We start from the raw sequence: 12,021 nt of genomic DNA on the forward strand, positions 1-12,021 counted from the left end.
ACGGTCGTTTCCCTGTTTGAATTTCATTTTTACTATAAATAGTAAGTTTTAGTTTGATTATAACTCTTCATTCGTCAGGCTTTAGGAGTTGCGCCCAACATGAAAAGAGCTTAGAATAATTAGGAGAACGGTTTGGTGAAGCCAAATAGGACACTTACTATTTTTGGCCGAAAACCTTGCGCACTAGTAGACATCACGACCGTCTATAAATAGTAAGTTTACTATTTATAGTAAGTCGCGGATTCTAGGAGTTTGAGTTGTAGTTTGATTCTAATTTCTTTCCCATTGTTTGGTACCCCTATTTAAAGGATTGTGACTCGTTTTTATTCATCAATTAATTAATTTCAAATTTATTAGAATTTATTTCTATTTTCTACTTTCTTTCCTCGTGGATTCGAGAAGGTTCTGTGAGGAGTCTAGAGAAGCTCCGTGGATTCGGAGTAGTTATCCTCATCACGTTCATCCCTGCGTCAATTGGTATCAGAGCGGGGATTCCCCTTGGGCCGATGGCAAACAACAAAGGTACGAATCAAAATCCTGTGGACGGTGATCTAGAGATTCGTTATCTTTTGGAAAGAATGGAAGCTTTCCACCGGGAGAGTCAGTTAACGATGCAAGGACTGCAGGCAACTCTCGACCGTCTTGCAGATGCGTTACTTCTGCCCCGAGCCTTAGGCGGTGCTCCACCACCCATGGTGGCTCCACCACCCATGGTTGCTATATAAAGCAACCCTAATTTTCGTAGAGCACTACCAGTGGCAAACCATAGGGCTACTCCAGATGATTCAAGTTCCAGCGACGAGGACCTTAATGAGGGTTTTGCCCGATGACCAATCCATGAAGGTAATCATCTAGATCGTGCTAAAAGAGACTATCGAGGTAAGGTTGAACTTCGTAGTTTTAATGGTTTATTACGTATAGAAGATTTTCTCGATTGGCTAACCAAAGTAGAGAGATATTTTGATTACATGGACATGCCAGATCATAAAAGGGTAAAATTGGTAGTGTTTAAATTAAAATATGGTGCTTCTGCATGGTAGGAACAATTACAACTCTCACGAGCCCGCCAGAACAAGGCGCCCATCTCATCATGGCCACGGATGAGATGTCTTCTTCGATCACGATTTCTCCCTAGTGATTATGAGCAGATATTATTCCAGCAATATCAAAATTGCAGACAAGAAAATCGAACTATCACAGATTACACTGAAAAATTAAAATTACAACAGTTGGCTACACGAAACGATCTGTCAGAATCTGAGTCACAGAAGGTGACACGATTTATAGGTGGGTTGCGACTAACAATTCAAGACCGAGTTCAGATGTACCCAGTCGGGACCATGGATGAAGCAGTTCAATTGGTGGGTAGGGCAGAAACACAACTTGCAATCCTCCGACATCCAGTGTCCTCTAAAGAACTTTTCTTTTTTTCTTTTTATTTATTTATTATTTTTTTACATGCACTCACACCCACACATACTCACACCTTAGTGGAATTTCACCGCAATGGGTACTCGAACCCATGACCTTATGATGAAACTCTTGTAAGTCTACCACTAAGGCATGAGTAAGGACCCCACCTTAACCTCTTTCCAACATATGATCATTGTATCCACATCTGGCCCCAAGCTTTTCCTTAATCTTAACAAAGCTCGATCAGAAGGTAGCTTGCCCCTTCGAATTAATCAGAATCTCAGCTCTGGGTTTACAAGCAGGCCATCACATGAATGTTGGAATGGTGACTAAACGACAAGTATCAAACACTTCTTTTCGGGAGACAAATTGGGAGAATTTATGGTTGATCTATCCCCCTTCTTTGATAAAGAACAGGGTAACTCAGTCCCTCAGATCGAGGCGGCCTCAAAAGTTAGTCAATTGTCGAACGAGCAGTTGGGTCATCTATCCCCAACCCGACCTCCAACTCCTCCCACAGGGAATAGAAAATCCAAAAAGCAGATTATCAGACTTCAGCCTAGTCGACAATCTTCGGGAGAATGGTACAGTAGGTTAAGGAAACTAAAGCGACAGGCAGTGAATTCTGGCTATGTTATGGATGGATAAGGCAATTGTTTGGAATGCGCGCAGAGTCGGCAATGCGCCTACAGTTAAATCCCTCAAACAAATGGTAAAAAAGTTTAATCCCTGTCTTCTAGCAATCCTGGAACCCATGCTCCTCGACACTAGAAGGGCTACTTTGGGCCTCAAGCTTGGCTTTCACTGCTCAGTTTCCAACAATGCTCAGGGAGGAAAGATCTGGATTTTCTTTAAGAATCAGTTGAGAGCCGCGACCACCATGGTTACGAACCAACTAATCTCCTTATCCTTACTTCCTCCCACCAGGAGTGAATTGATTTCATTCTCAATTGTGTATGCTAGATGCTGTAAAATCCAAAGGAAAGAGCTATGGAAGGACATTGAAGCGATTGGCAAATCGGTTCAGGGGGCGTGGGCCATTGCAGGTGATTTCAATGTGGTGGCAACTATTGATGAAAGATGAGGCAGTCGTGCTATTGATTTCTCAAGCATTGCAGATTTTGTACAAATAATCCGTAACTCTGGGCTGATCGACGCTGATTTCGTGGGAAACCAGTTTACCTGGTGTAACAACCATGATGGCAATGCATTAGTCTGGGCAAGACTGGACATGGTGCTCTTAAACTCCAGTTGGGTGTCCACCTTCCCTCTTTTCTGCGTTGAACATCTTCCCAGAATCAATTTCGACCATGCGCTGCTGAGGCTCGCTTTCCCTTCGTATGATCCCCTAAAGGTCAGACCTTTCAAATTTCTCAGAATGTGGACTATGCATGACCCCTTCTTGCAGCTTATCCAGAAGGCTTAGACGAGAGAATGCTCCCCTCAACTGATGACCAACATTCAACTGAAGTTAAAGAAAATAAAACAACTGTTAAAGGTGTGGAACAAGGAAACATTCGGTAATATTTTCGTTCAGATTCAAAAAACTGAAGAGGAGATTGAAGGTATCGATTTCAACATGCAATCCGACCCTCAGAAGCCCTCTCCCGTCGTTTCAATGACGCGAAACACAAGCTCCATCAGCTTCACCTTATGGAAGAGATATTTTGGAAACAAAAATCTAGAAATTTGTGGCTCCTTGAGGGAGATAAAAGCACCTCTTTCTTTCACTCGTCGGCCAATGAAAGAGTGAGGAGGGCTACTATTTCCTCGGTTAAGAATGCAACTGGTGACATGGTGTCGGATATCCAAGATATTAAAACCAAAGTGATCAAATTCTTCGAGGACCTTTTTCAAGAGGATCCCATCTCTCTCAATGAAGAGTTCCTATAACGTCTTGGAAAAATCCGTACAAGGACCCGAGTACCACCTCAGGCAGAAATTACCCAGGACCAAAACATTTAGAAATTAGATTAATATTAGCAAGTGCTAAACTAGAGTCCTATGAAATTAGCACTAATCACTTTAAATATGATCTGCAACACCCAAAATGTGTAGAATCATTGACGCTACGTTACCTTGAAATCTAGAATCCATCGCTAAACCCGGTTGCTCTCAGGAGCATCCTGAAACTTCGCATCGGACCTAGACCGCACGTCGAAAGTCCGATTATCCCGAAACTAAACGGATGTGACCGCATTACTGGACTTAACAACCCCTTCGAAAATCAAGTCCTGACTGTGTCTAGAAATGCACAACTTGAGCCTGGGGCAAAGTGTGTGAGAAATGTGAAAATATTTAGAAAAAAAATCTGAATTTAAGTAATCTGAGTCATGTCGCTTGTGGGCCAAATATAAGGATTCGGACCGTCAGAATCTGACCCAAAACACCCTCGGATCAGGAGAAATGTCCCATACATGCCGGTGTACTTGTGACCCTGATCGAGTGACCGTGACCGTTGAACTGAAACTGGTCCGCCACGGTTGATTTGTAAATTCAATTGGAACAAAAACTCAGCCTGACCTAAATCCATGGTCAAGGAGCTTAAGTCCGACCACACGTGGAAAAGAGGCCACCAGAAGTGCTCCATTGGACCGGAACAGTCCGTATTTGGATATAACCTAAGTATACCTTGGCCGTGGGGCTATTTCCATCAAACCTGGGCCTATATGAGGACCTTAAACCCTCTCTCTCTCACCCTATATGAATTTGAGAAACCCTAGGAGAGAGAGAAGATAAAAGAGAGAGGAAAAGAGAGGAAGTGAGAGAGTGAGTTGGAAGTTCTTCCTGGGATTCGATCCCGTTACTCCACGCACTTAGCCACCCCCTTTGTATCACAAATCTAGCATTTTCGACAATGTACTTGGGTAAGAAAACCTAACCCTAATCTGTTTTAGGGTTTCAGATAGTGTAAGTTATGAAATAGCTAACCTAATTTATGTTATAGGTTGCCAATCTGCCGTAGACAAAGACTTAGCTTTAAAACTGAGTTCGTTACGAGTCTACTGGCGAAAGTTGCGGACTATAAACAGGCTATGGTTTTCAAGGCTTTCAATGTCGGTTAATGGTCTATTACTGATGTGGGTGCTATTTCACATGCCAAATGCGATGTTTGTTTCGCGTTTCAGATATATATGACCTATATGGAGTTTAGTGTATCCCATGTATTTGTAGAAAGGGTCGTATACGTATGGAATTTGAACGTGTGTTTGCCATGATTAATTGTCGTGTGGTTATGCTAATTGTTGTGTAACAACTCCTCGGCGAAAGGATTTGGCCCAGTATGTGTTACGGCCAACATACGTCATGTATGTTGAAGTGTGTAGACTAAGTGTTTGTTGAAATGTCTGAGTGAACATGGAATCATGATTAATACTTATTATGATAGATGTTTGTTAATACATGATTGTTGTATGTGTCGCAACTCCTATGCGAAGGGATTTGCTATAATATGCGTTTTAAGTAAATAAATCTATGTATGTTGGAATATGTAGTCTAAGTGGTTGTAGAAATGTCTGAATGATCAGGCATTTGGTATTTGTACTTTACATGGGTGTTGAGATAAGATTCTCAACTACCTTAACGATGTGTATGATTTCCTCCATGTAATTTGTATTCTTTGTCTGCTTTACTTAGACACTGCATATGCGTGAATTCATGTTTTAGTTGAAATCCATCAAATGCTCACATGCTTGTATGATTGGAATTGTTGATTCATTACTGTTTTGATTAGCTTATACGATTATCTGTTATAATTGAATGTGTTTGGGACTACGAAATAGTCCAAGCAATCGGTAACAGGTACTGAATAGGTGGCTGAGGTTGTCTCGCCACATAGGACGTGTTCGATGAACCCGAGTCGTACCTTAGTTGTCGACAGTGGTTAGGCCACACGGAGTGCTCGTGCACTTCATGTCGGTCAATTCAACATGCGCTCATACTAGTCGAGCTCGTCAAGTAACCTGATTAACCCGATATATGTTCACCATGTATAGACGCTACTGCTTGAATCTAGGGTACTAAACTCACCAATGAAAACCCCTTTAAACCTTAGTACCTCGATCCGCTAAGACTCATGAGCTGGGCATGGTGGTATGGGACACTGTGGTCAAGCTGTCAGCCTACGCTGGAGTGACAAGCATCCCCGTAGTGACCAGTGAGCAACCCAGACTCATGAGCCGAATACGGTGGTATGGGACACTGTATTCAAGCTGTCGGCCTACAGTGATAAGGTGACGAGCCCTTTGTAGTGACCTCGAGCGTACGCTGAGACTGCGTAGAGGCGATGATCCCTTACATAGTAACAGGAGTACACTAGGCCTGCACTAATAAGGCGATGAGCCCTTTGCAGCGACCTAGAACTACAACATCGTATGAGAATTGCTAGGATTGACGACCCTGGAATGGATCATTGTTTGGGAATTGATATAAGGGAGGTACCTTAGCTTCCCAATCTTGCTGTATGAAAAGGACTAATAAGAACTTAGTAATCACGCTCATGCACCACATTGCATGTGTCGTTTGACGATGTGTAGAGAGCACGAGGAAGTGACTGACATGCGCGACCGTTAGATGAAGATCACTGAGGAAGTGCAGGCGAGAGCATGCATCATTTATTCATACCATCCTGCATTAATCAGAGTATCTAGGGATGTTCGATTGTATTGCTTTATCATTACTACTTGACTGAATTGATAACATGTTAACCTTTGCTTTATTGTTCCACTGAGTTGATCACTCACTCCCACATTACAGGTTGGTGTTTTAAACACCAACCAGACCCTGTTGTAGGTTCAGACGATGGCGTAGCCTGCGAGGTGGAGCCGGACTTTGAGGATGATCAGGAGGCATTCTCATATATGTAGTATTCAGGCAGGTTCTCGTAGACCGTTCTGAATCGATGGGGCCTTTAGGGTTATACTTGTAGTGAACTATTACATTTTCATATTTTATATTTTGAAACAATACAAGTAATTATTGACCTGGCAATGTATATATACTTTGGGGACCTATACTAGTTTATCAAGTTATACATGTTTATTTTCGTCTTCTGCTGGCATATTACAACTGTCTCTGGATTATGTATTGCTGATTTGGCTTAATCTTATTCATGTTTTATGCACTAATACAGACAACATTTATTCATCATTTAATATGTTGCATAAGTGATGCGGAGGAACTCGGGAGTTGGACTTCTACTCGACCCCTGATTTTCAGGGCGTTACAGTTCCTCCAGGCTATCCCCCACATTATTAATGTCATGGATAATGATTCCTTATTGGCTCCCCCGTCCATGGAAGAGGTCAAAGCGGCGGCATTCGATCTATTCCTGGTGACGGAGTTGCGGGTCCCGATGGATTCTCGGCGGCCTTCTACACTACCTGTTAGGACATCGTTGGCAACGACATCCTTTGTGTGGCTAGAGCCTTCTTGGATGGGCATGCTCTCCCTAGAGCCTTTACTTCAAACCTCATCTGCCTCATCCCAAAGGCTTAGACAACGACTTCTTTTGCAGAGTTTCGTCCTATTAGCTTGTGTAACGTTATGTATAAAATTTTTACAAAATTATTAGTTAATAGATTACGCCCGCTTTTGCCTAAGTTGATTTCACAGGAACAAGGAGCCTTCGTCCAAGGGACATCGATAATGGGAAACATTGTTCTAGCCCAAGAGCTAGTTCAGGACATCGACAGGAAAGTTCGGGGGGGCAATCTCATTCTCAAACTCGACCTCGAGAAAGGTTATGATAGGGTGAGTTGGGTTTATCTCAAACATGTGCTCGCCAAATTCGGCTTCAGTCAGCAATAGATTCAGCTCATGGAGAGTTGTTGGGGTAATAACTGGTTCTCTATCCTTATCAGTGGTGAACCAGCGGGCTTCTTCAAATCCAACAGGGGTCTGCGACAAGGGGACCCCCTCTCCCCTGCCCTTTTCCTCATGGCGATGGAGACCTTTTTCGTTAACTTAAACCTCATGATTGCATATGGCGGTTGTCAGCCGTTTGCCTTGCGTCGGGGCAGCTCCTTCCCATCCCATTTACTCTTCGCCGATGATATCCTTCTCTTCACCAACAGAAAAAAGGATTCTCTCCTGCAACTCAAGCTATTTCTGGGTTTATTTTAGGTAGTTACAGGCTAGAAAATTAGTTTGTGCAAGAGCAGATTCATTTGCGCTAGTGCCCTATCCCCTGCCAGGATCAAATCCATTGAGCGTATTCTCAGGTTCCAGAAAGTTAGGGGCGATATAACCTATTTGGGGGCCCCTCTATGCGTAGGCAAAGTTAAATCTTCGGCATTCCAGTTCTTAGTGGACAAGGTAAACAGGAGGACGTCAGGATGGGCGGGTAGGCTGATCTCTCAAGCTAGTCGGGCCACGCTGATCCGCCATGTTTTGAGCAGTATTCCCATCCATATCATGTCTGTGATGCATACCCCCCACCAGCTAATCGATAAAATTGAAAAAAGCTTCTCTAATTTCTTCTGGGGATGGATCGATGGGAAGAAAAAACTTCATTGGCTAGCTTGGAAGAAGATTGCTAGACCCACGGAGGAGGGCGGGCTGGGTATCAAAAGGCTGAGAGAGGTCCTGGAAGCTCATCATCTGAAGCTTGCTTGGGTCGTCAAATACAGGGAGCCAGCTGGCCCTTAGGCCAATCTTATGAGAAGCAAACACTGCAAGGATGTATTCCCCAATGCGTTGACCAGCTCTTCGCCAAACCCTTCCTGGCTTTAGAAGAGTGTCAGGTCACTGTTCCCTATTCTTTCAAAGTCTATCCAGTGGCTGATCGATAATAGAGAGCTTAATTTTTAGATTGAAAACTGGCTAGGCAAGGGCCCTATACAACGTCTGCTTAAAGATCCTATTCCCCCTGAACTTCAGGACCAAAAACTGAAAGATGTTTTCGGTTGTACAGGCCCCCTCCCTCCAGCCCGGGTTTTCTCCATCTTGCCTCAGCAGGTAATCAATGAAAATTTCAATGGTGGTTTCTCTATTTCTGATGATCCCCCTGTATGCTTCTGGCCCCTCGAATCGTCAGGTCAATTTTCCATCCGCTCCGCTTGGCGGCTGCTGAGAACTCCTCGTCAGCCCGTCCTTTGGGGTAAGTGGATCTGGCCGCACCCTCTCCCTCCTAAAATTTCTGTCTTCAAGTGCTGATTACTGCATAATGCGCTCCCCTTCAATAGCAGCATTCAATCAAAATGCGTAGCCCTTGCATCGAGATGTAATTGTTGCCAGGATGATTCAAACAGAGCTCCTCAATCGGAATCAATCGCTCATCTTTTTCTATTTAGTCACCATGCTCAATCCCTTTGGCACCTTTTCGGAAGGATGTGCGGGGTCCCTCCTCTGGTCCACAGCTCAGGTGCAGGTAAGCTGAGTCACTGGAGGAACGTTGCAGTGCAGGGAGCAGCTCCAATCTCAGTTAGAAGTGTGCTGCCGATCCTAATCTTTTGGGAGATTTGGCGCGCCAGAAACGGTGCCATCTTCGATAACTCCCCTATGATCTTCAGCAAGTCGGTGGCCCGAGTCAGATGGTGGGCTAACCTAGTTATTGGAGAGGATGTTGTGGACAACATTCGATGGCCTTGTGGGCTTAGACAAAGGAATCCGACAGTTATACATAGGCGCCCTTCCTCAGTGCTAGTGAAATGGAGGCATCCTTCTCCGGGATGGATAAAATTAAATACAAAAGGTTCAGGGATTGCTAATCTTGGCCCCTCTGGTGGGGGCGGTATATGTAGGAATGACAAAGGTGACTTTATTTTCCTATGGGGTAGGCTCTAACAATATGGTGGAACTTCGCGCTATCCATGATGGAATGCTGCTTTGTTTGGAGAAAGGTTTGAACAGGGTAATGATCGAATCTAATTCAAATCTGATGGTTCTCAGTATCTCCACTCAATCTAAGACCCCTTGGAAGTGGAACCTTGGCTATCTCGAATCCACCAGTTGCGTAGCCTGGGCAACTTCTCTTTCGTTCACGTTCTTCGCGAAGGAAATGGGTCGACTGATGGTTTGGCGCGTGAAGGGAGCCTCCTCCAGCAGTCTACGATTTATCTCCAGTATCGGGCCCTTCCCCCTCTCGTCCGCAGTAGGACTTTTTTGGATAAGGTAGGGCTGGGATCTCTCAGAGCATGTTCCTAGCAGGTTTTTTCAGTCCTTTCTTTTGGCTGTTCCTTCGTGGTCGGTGGGCGCTGCCGCCCTGTTTTTTTGTTGTGAGGGGCACGTTCGTTTCTTCTCTTTTCTGTGCAGATCCTTGTAAATCTTATACCTTTTAATGATATGAACTGATAGTTTTTTTGAAAAAAAAAAAAAAAGATCATTGTATCCACATCAATATCATAGTTTTTGGGAAACAGGGAGTAGAGCAAGAAGCCTAGTTTCAACTCAATATGAAAATGATCATAGCTGATTTTGATAAACTAACATGCTGTCCTCCATGGCATTCCTTTGATTTCACTTCGGGTAGACGTTTTCAGCTGTCATTGTGCATTATTTCACACCTTGTGATTGTGTACACATCTCAATACCCTTCCATGTGTTGTAATCACAAGCGGCTGCTGTATTCTTTGACAACCTCCCTTGCTTATGGAGTGCAAGGTAGGGTCGTTGCCCACTTTATTTTTTAATAGCTTCCACGATTTGTCATTTTAGAGCACATCCACCTTGATGTTAACTAGGGATGGTGCCATCTTGACCCTCTAAAGCTTCCCTTTATTGCAATGCTTGACGATAATATCCACCTTCTCTTTTGCCTGCTTGCTTATATCATAATGTCAAATTAGATATGGGCAACATAAACATTGCTTGCTTTCTCCTGCTTCTATGTGAACACCTTGCTCTAGCCACGATCCAACTTCTTCTCATCAGCAGTAGCCCATGCCAACCAATCTTTACCCTAAAGGAGTGCATGGACGCTTCTCAAATTTTGGTGAGAATTGAAAAACCACTGCTTCCATTGCCCATTCGATAACAAGTAGCATCATAAGTGAGTCACTGTAAGAAATTTATGCTGGATGGATGATTGTGACCATTACTATTTGTGGATAGATTTGGAACATTTGAAAGAAAATTTCCATTGGCTCACGTTCAACTCTAAGAATCAATGGTCAGGATTATTATTGAAACACAAATATGGGACAATAGCTTGTTTCTGGCAGAAGTGAGAATATTAACGGTTCGAACCATGAAATCATCTCATCATGTGGAAGTTAGTGGGCAGAGACACATCCAACCGGCAAAACAAACTCCAACATACCTCAGGAATAGATTTAGTGCTCTTACTGCCAGATCTCTGTCCATTGAGTGTGGGTGAGAATTCCCAAGCATGTTTCTTTCCTAACAAAATTTATGGAGGGAATCAAAGATTCAAATGTGGATATGATCCCTATCCACCAGAAATGGGCTATGGGAGATATTAGTACACAAGAGATTTTGTAGTAAAGAAAAAACGTGAGCATATTGCTCTGTGATAAAAGGATCCTTTTTGGATTGGTCAAAATACCAAATGTTTCTTCACATGAAAAGCCAAACTGTTTCACTTGGTGAGAGTAAATCATGAGTTATTATTATACATCTATCAAAAAAGGATCATGAGGTATCATATAATGTTCAGGCTGAGTGATTGTATGGTATGTCTAGGCTTTTAATTTTTACAAGTAGGTCCATGGTTTCATCATTCAAAATGTTGATAAAATGGGACTCAATGGACATGGCCCATGCACCAAAAATCCCTCCATTGGAAATCCTAATAATGGAATATTTAGCCTCTTATTGGTTGAATGAGAACTTTTGGCTACCTATTATTGATGGGTTTATGAATCTCCATCTGTGTGATTTTTGGAGTACAAATGTAACATATATTTCAATTATTTGAAACTTTCGAGTTAAAATCACATTCTCTTTTCAAGTGTAAAATTTTGTCCCACAATGGAAAGAGAGGAGTGCATCACATTCTCACTTTTCAAGTGTAAAATTTTGTCCCACAATGGAAAGAGAGGAGTGCATCATAAATCATACTTTGTTAACAAATATTATTGTAACAAATACCTAGAGAGAAACGAAGAGATAGAGTTGTCTCAAAAATTATCATACATTTTTTTTCTAGGAAAATGCATCATATGTAGAATATTTGATCCAAAAGTTAGGACAATCTACTCTGCGGGTGGGTTACACGAGTTCGTTGAGTCATGCCATTGGCTGTACATTGATTTTGACGTTGTGTCTAACTCGATGAATGGACCGGTCTAGTTTACATATTAGTTGATGGTCAATACATGGCCTATTACCTATCAGTTGATGATCAAGATATGGCCTACTGCATATGACCTTATAGGAGAACCTAAGGTCATTTTTAGGTAGTGGCAACTCATTTTGATTAGATAGTTATTTGATACCCTTGTAAGACTGATGGTTAGTGTGTAGACACTTGGAAACTATATAGATGGGCTACTTCAAATTCAACCATTCAAATTGTAGGACCTGTGGCACACCTACGTGGACCAATGAGATGCCACTACATGTCAATAGTATGAGCTAAATAATGGTCAAAATCTTACTTGTATACCGAGTATATTGTTTACACATGGCCTGGCCCAGCCAGATCAA

This window comes from Magnolia sinica, chromosome 3 (assembly GCF_029962835.1).
Source record: "Magnolia sinica isolate HGM2019 chromosome 3, MsV1, whole genome shotgun sequence".
In the NCBI taxonomy this organism is placed as follows: Eukaryota; Viridiplantae; Streptophyta; class Magnoliopsida; order Magnoliales; family Magnoliaceae; genus Magnolia; species Magnolia sinica.